This window comes from Dasypus novemcinctus, chromosome 8 (genome assembly GCF_030445035.2).
Source record: "Dasypus novemcinctus isolate mDasNov1 chromosome 8, mDasNov1.1.hap2, whole genome shotgun sequence".
NCBI lineage: Eukaryota > Metazoa > Chordata > Mammalia > Cingulata > Dasypodidae > Dasypus > Dasypus novemcinctus.
In genome coordinates this window covers 40491235-40498497 of record NC_080680.1, presented here as the reverse complement: position 1 = coordinate 40498497, position 7263 = coordinate 40491235, and the positions used below count along the sequence as shown (strand labels likewise).

The 7263-nt window shown below is 41.4% G+C and overlaps 1 non-coding gene across 1 annotated transcript; it reads right to left on the bottom strand.

Moving 5' to 3' along the window:
* Positions 1 to 313: 313 nt before the first annotated feature.
* On the bottom strand, positions 314 to 420 carry LOC111763259 (U6 spliceosomal RNA). Its single transcript, XR_002796156.1, has one exon. It is a non-coding gene; the product is annotated as a U6 spliceosomal RNA (small nuclear RNA).
* Positions 421 to 7263: the final 6843 nt, after the last annotated feature.

Genomic DNA, 7263 nt, shown 5'->3' with positions numbered 1-7263 from the left:
CAATCATTTGACTATAGATGCTAATCCAGCTATGAAACACTCGCACAGTAGCGATCAGCCCAGTGCTTGCTTGATCAAATGACTACAAATTGACCCACAAAATTAACAATCATGACATTTCATTGACCAAATGTAACACAGTGCGTTCTGACTATAAATCTTCCTTTTTAAAGGTCTCATAAAGCACAGTTCTACAAGGAAATAATTATATAACCAAGATCATTTCTCCAACAATGAAAAATTTACTAGTATCAATTTTTTACCCAACTGATTTGTTTCAGAGCCTGTCTATATAGACAAAAACTTTTTTTTTTTTAATATGAAACACTTCACGAATTTGCGTGTCATCCTTGCACAGGGGCCATGCTAATCTTCTCTGTATCGTTCCAATTTTAGTGTTTGTGCTGCCAAAGCGAGCATGACAATAACTTTTCAAGATGAATTTAGTCTAAACTTTTTGATGCTTGGTTAAGTGGAAATTAAACTCAACACAACGCACCCGACAATACACACAACTGAAATGAGCTGATGTGCACAGCCGTGATGAGGTTGAGGTTTGCACAGGCAACAGCACACAAGGCAACTCATGACTGCTGCCTGGTGAGGAGAAATTACACAAGGTCAAAGGAGTAAGATGCAGCCTAATTTCAAAGTTAAATTGTGTTTTAGAATCCATGACACAATCCGTTTTGAAATCCAGTAGTGCAAATCCTCCCATCTTGATGGTTGTTGTGTTAAGCCACTACATTTTGGGGTGGTTTGTTATGCAACAAAAGCTAAGGGATGTAATCATTTATAAAATAAGTGGACACTGTGCTGCGCCGCTGCAGTCTGCAGCACTAGAGCCAAGGTGATCCAGCCAAGATGCCCGTCCTCTCTATGGAACATGGTTTCGTGGTTCTGACTGGTCTGCCTGCTTCATAATGGTAGCTCATCTGGCCATGAACAGTGCCAAGGCCCACAAGAAGTACAAGGTGAAGTATCCTACCATGCATAGCACAGACCCAGAAAATGGGCAGCTCTTCAAATGCATTCAGTGAGCCCACCAGAACACATTAGAAGTGTATCCTCCCTTCTTATTTTTTCTAGCTGTTGGAGGTGTTTACCACCCACGTATGGTTTCTGGCTTGGGCTTGGTTTGGATTATTGGACGAATTCTCTATGCTTACAGCTATTACAGGAAGCAGAATCGAGGAGCCCTGGGATCTACAGCCCTCACGGGCTCGATGGGCACAACTGTGTGCTCTGCTTTCCAGCATCCTGGTTGGGTAAAAACTAGCTTAGGTAGTGGGTCCAAATGCTGCCGTTGAAGAATTAGAGAGGTTTAAAAACGCATTCATTTTGAATGACTTACCTTAATTTTCCATTATTTAAAAAAAATGTAATTAAACCTATCTGGCATTAGCCTCATACCTAATAAATAAATACATACATAAATACATAAATAAAAGTAAACAGGAGATGCATCTGTTTCTAATTCTTTCATTAATGACACCATTGATTCTTGACCATACATTTTTTGTGTTTATGATAAAGAGAAAAATAACTTCTTAGCCTCTGCCTTTATTTAAATATCAGTTCATTCTTTCTGTAAATAACCATCTAGGTGGGGAAAGCTGAAAGTCACACCGATGTAGGCCAGTGAAGACAAGAAAAGTGAGCCCAGATAAACCACAAATCCGCATTTGTGGCTGAGAAATCAGACAGATACTTATGAACAAGAATCCAGTCATTTTAAAATATATGCTTTTTCCAGTAACCATGTGGAATCTGAGCCTCCTCTTGACATAGAGGTGCAACAGACACAACCAATCCAAGGACCTCAGAGAAAAGGTGGCATTGGAGTGGGAAAAGTGGACATGGTGGCTGATGGGTATGGGGAATGGCAGGAAGAGATGAGATGTGGAGGCGCCTTTGGGATTCGGAGTTGCCCTGGATGGTGCTTCAGGGGCAATCACCGGACATTGTTAATCCTCCCAGGGCTCACTGGATGGAATGGGGGAGAGTGTGGGCCATGATGTGGACCAATGACCATGAGGTGCAGAGATGCCCAGAGATGTACTTACCAAATGCAATGGATGTGTCATGATGATGGGAGTGAGTGTTGCTGGGGGGGGAGGGGTACGGTGGGGGTGGTGGGGTCGAATGGGACCTCATATTTTTTTTAATGTAATATTTTTACAAAATCAATAAAAATATATATATATATGCTTTTAGTGATGAGTAATAAACTTTTCCAGGGAAACGGACTTTGGCCCAGTGGTTAGGGCGTCCGTCTACCATATGGGAGGTCCGCGGTTCAAACCCCGGGCCTCCTTGACCCGTGTGGAGCTGGCCATGCGCAGCACTGATGCGCGCAAGGAGTGCCCTGCCACGCAAGGGTGTCCCCCGCGTGGGGGAGCCCCACGCGCAAGGAGTGCACCCGTGAGGAAAGCCGCCCAGCGTGAAAAGAAAGAGCAGCCTGCCCAGGAATGGCGCCGCCCACACTTGCCGTGCCGCTGACGACAACAGAAGCGGACAAAGAAACAAGACGCAGCAAATAGACACCAAGAACAGACAACCAGGGGAGGGGGGGAAATTAAATAAATAAATCTTTAAAAAATAAAATAAAATAAAATAAACTTTTCCAGAATAGAAAGGCTTCCCCTGCTGTCAGCTCCATTCTAGACCCTGTTCTCTTTTTTAGAAGAATAGTTGTCAGAATATCACTTAAGCAGCTTAAAATATATATATTTTTAAAAAACAATACCATTTTTTTGGTAACAGAAGTATCACACTAATGCAGAGTATCAATAATGGGGTGGTATATGGAAATCTGTGTTTTATACAGGATTGTTCTGTAAACTCACAACTACTCCAATAAAAAACAAGGCATTTAATAAGTGTTTAAAAAAAGAAGCTGTTAGATACCCAAGTCCCCTCCCCAAATCCACACAGCTAGCCAGGCCTATATCTCCAAACCCAGTAAAAGACTGAAGGTTGAAACAAAAGGCATTTGGAGAAGGAGACAGTAGACAAAATCGAGAATAGGGTACTTTATGGAAAATAGTGCTGCAGGCATACCTTAGAGATAGTGCGAGTTTGGTTGCAGACCACTGCAATAAAGCGAATATCACAATAAAGCTAGTCACACAAAGTTTTTGGTTTCCTAGTGCATGTGAAAGTTATGTTTACACTCTTCTGTAGTCTATGAAGTGTACAATAGCATTATGTCTAAACTAATAATGTATCTACCTTAATTAAAAATACTTTATTGCTAAAAATGCTCACCATCATCTGAGCCTTCCTGCAGTCATGATATTTTGCTGCTGAAGGGTCTTGCCTCAATGTTGATGGCTGCCGACTGATCAGGGTGGGTTTTCTAAAGGCTGCGGTGGCTGCGGCAACTTCTTAAAATAAACAGCAATGAAGTTTGCTTTATTGATGGACTCTTTCTTTCCCAGAAGATTTCTCTGTAGCATGTCATGCTGTTTGCTAACATTTTATCTACAGTAGAACTTCTTTCAAAATTCAGTCAGTCCTCTCAAACTCTGCCACTGCTTTATCAACTAAGTTTGTGTAATATTTTAAATGCTTTGTTGTCATTTCAACTATGTTCAAAGCATCTTCACCAGGAGTAGATTCCACCTAAATAAACCATTTTTCTTTGCTCCATAAGAAGCAACTCCTCATCAATCACGAGATTGCAGAAATTCAGTCACAACTTCAGGCTCCATTTCTATTTCTAGTCATCTTGCTGTTTCCACCACATCTGCAGTTACTTCCTACACTGAAGTCTTGAACCCTTCGAAATAATCTTTGAGGGTTTAAGTCAACTTCTTCCAAATTCCTGTTAGTGTTGATGTTTTGATGTTTTGACCTCCTCCCATGAATAACGAATGTTCTTAATGGCACCTAGAATGGTGAATCCTTTCCAGAAGGTTTTCCATTTACTTTGCCCAGATCCAGCAGAGGAATCACTATCTATGGCAGCTGTAGCCTTATGAAAAGTATTCCTTAACTAATAAGACTTAAAAGTAAAAAATGACTCCTTGATCCATGGGCTGTAGAATTGATGATGTGTTAGCAGGCGTGACAATATTAATCTCATTGTACATCTCCATCAGGGCTCTTGGGTGACCAGGTACATTGTCAATGAGCAGTATTATTTTGAAAGGAATATTTTTTTTTTCTGCACAGTAGGTCTCAACAGTGGGTTTAAAATATTCAAATCATGTTATAAATAGATGTGTATCTTCAAGGCTTTGTTGTTCCATTTATAGAGCATGGGCAGAGTAGACTTAGCATTGTTCTTAAAGGCCTTAGGATTTTTTGAATGGCAAATGAGCCCTGGCTTCAATTTAAAGTCTTCGGTGCATTAGCCACTAACAAGAGAGTCAGCCTGTCCTTTGAAGCTTTGAAACCAGGTGTTGACTTCTCATTCCTATCTCTGAAAGTCCTAGATGGTATCTTCTTTCAATAGAAGGCTGTTTCATTGACACTGAAAATCTCTTATTTAGTGTAGCCGCCTTCATCAGTTATCTTAGCTAGATCTTCTGGAAAACTTGTGGCAGCTTCTATATCAACACTTGGTGTTCCCTTGCACTTTTATGTTATATGGATGGCTTCTTTCCTTAAACCTCATGAAGCAATGAAACTTTTCTTCTCCAGCTTCCTCACCTCTCTCAGCCTTCTGAGAATTGAAAAGAGTTAGGGATTTTCTCTGGGTTAGGTTTTGACTGAAGAGAAGGTTGTGGTTGGTTTGATCTTCCATACAGGACACGAAAACTTTCTCCTTATCAGCAGTAAGGCTGTTTTGCTTTGCTACTAGTCAGGTGTTCCCTGGAATAGCACTTTCAGTTTCCTTCAAGAACTTTTCCTTTGTATTCACAACTGAGCTGGTTGGTGCAAGAGGCCTAACTTTTGACCTATCTCGTCTTTTGACATGCCTTCCTTACTAAGTTTAATTACTTCTAGCTTTTGATTTAAAGTGAGAGAAGCACTACTCTTCCTTTCATTTGCACACTTAGCAGCCATTCTAGGGTTATTAACTGGCCTAGTTTCAATATTGATTAAATTCGGTGCAGTTTGTGGCACCCCAAAATAATGACAATAGTAACATCAAGGATGACTGATCACAGATTACAATACCAGATTTAATAATAATGGAAAAGTTTGAAATATTGCAAAACTTGCTAAAAGTTTTACACAGATATATGAAGTGAGCACATGCTGTTGGAAAAGTGGCACTGATAGACTTACTTGATGTAGGATTCCTACAAACCTTTTGTTTGTAAAATCTGCAAAGCACAATAAAGTGAAGTGTAGTAAAACAAGGTATACCACTGTTCTGAAACTTCTTCTGGTGAACAGAGTGAAAAAAAAAATACCATTTTGCTCTTCTTAATTGTTGAATCTGGCTGATGGGCATGTGGGAGTCAGTGTTCAATTTTCTGTAGTTTGTAGTACATTTGAAAATTTTTATTATAAAACATTTTTAAAGATTATCATTTAAAACAAAGCTCCAAGCAATGACTATTGGTTATGATCATTTCTGCTAGAGGTAGACTCTGAAATATCTATGAATGAAATGATATGAAGTCTAAGGTTTGCCTTAAAATACTCCAGTGGTGGAGAGAGCAGAGAGTATGGATCATACACAAGCCTGGCTGAATCCATCAGTAATGGCTGAAGCTGGGTAATGGGATAATTAATATGGGGTTAATAATACTGTTGTCTCTACTTTTGTGGGTGTTAGAAATTCTCCTTAATAAAAACATTTTAAAAAGACATGTCTAGTCCTTTAAAATGACACTAGGGAAAGAGACTTAGAGAGTGAAATACTGAAAGTGTACACTGGTGAAAGTGATAAACCCTGTTTGACCTCTAAAAACTATGGTAACTCTTTCCATGTCCATCATTTCCTTAAACAAATTCTCCGGTTTTCTCCTCTCCTCCACCTGTGCTCCTCATTTGGGAGCCGATATGCCTCATAGAGCCTGTCACAGGCAACATTGTGAAGTAGGGAAAGTACTTCTTCCACACTTCCCAGCATTTCTTTCTTTGCCACTTAGGAGTTCCAAAGCATGCCCTCTCAGAGAGCACGCTGTGCGCTTGCTGCCTTTCTCCCTTCTCTCGACCAGACCCAATCACTAAGCAGCTCTCCTCACGAGAGGGATGAGAACAGGGAGGCCCAGAGGAAGCACGTGCATGGTTCGCTGTGGCCGGGGGGGAGGAGGCAGCAGTGGGAAGGGGCAGACCAGTGTGAGCGACCCCTCCTCCCTGGACTTGGCACATGTAACCCCAGGACCCTAGCTCTTCCAGCGCGGCACTGCTGACCTTTGCTGCTGCAGTTTGCAGGGGCTCCCCACAACTATCCAGAAGCCTGCTTTGTGTTGAAAACACTTCCAGACCACTCGGCAGAACTCTGTAGAAGTTTTTAGTGGCACATCACTGGGAAGAATTACATTAGTGGGAAAAATCCAATTCATTAAAAGTTAAAAAATCAATGGTCATTTAAAAACACATTCTTCACCTCAATATGGCAGCTGTTGGTTTGTAAACATAGCCATTTAAAGACATGTACGGCAAATTAAAAAACAAAAAACAACTACAAAAGTTGTTTCTTTTTAAGATTTATTTATTTCGCCCCTCCCCCCATTGTCTGCTCTCTTTGTCTGTTTGCTCTGTGTTCTTCTTTGTCTGCTTCTATTCTCATTAGGTGGCTCCGAGAACTGATCCTGGAACCTTCTGGAGTGGGAGAGAGGCGATCATTCTCTTGTACTACCTCAGTTCCCTAGTTGGCTGTGTCTCTTACTGTCTCTCCTCTGTGTCTCTTTTCATTGCATCACCTTGCTGCATCAGCTCTCCACGTTGGTCTGCACCCCTTGTCGGCCGGCACTCATGTGGGCCAGCTCACCACACGGGCCAGCTTCCCCTCATCAGGAGGCCCTAGGTATCAACTCCTGGACCTCCTATACGAGAGACGGGAGCCCAGTTGCTCGAGTCACATCTGCTTCCTGCACGAAAGTATTTTAAAACAAGTTGTTTCTGCCAATTACCCATCTGATTTGTTTGGTTACACATTTATACCCAACCTTTCTCTCAAAGAGTATTTAAAACAGCTTGTAGAGATAGTAGATTAAAGCAGGATTTTAAGAAAATGGATGATGCCATCGCAGTGAAGAAAGCCTAGGGTAGGAAACAGATGGTGCCAGGGATGACGTGGGCATATACAAGGCATGCCATAGGAGCCTGTACACTCTGCTGCTGGTGAAATACAGA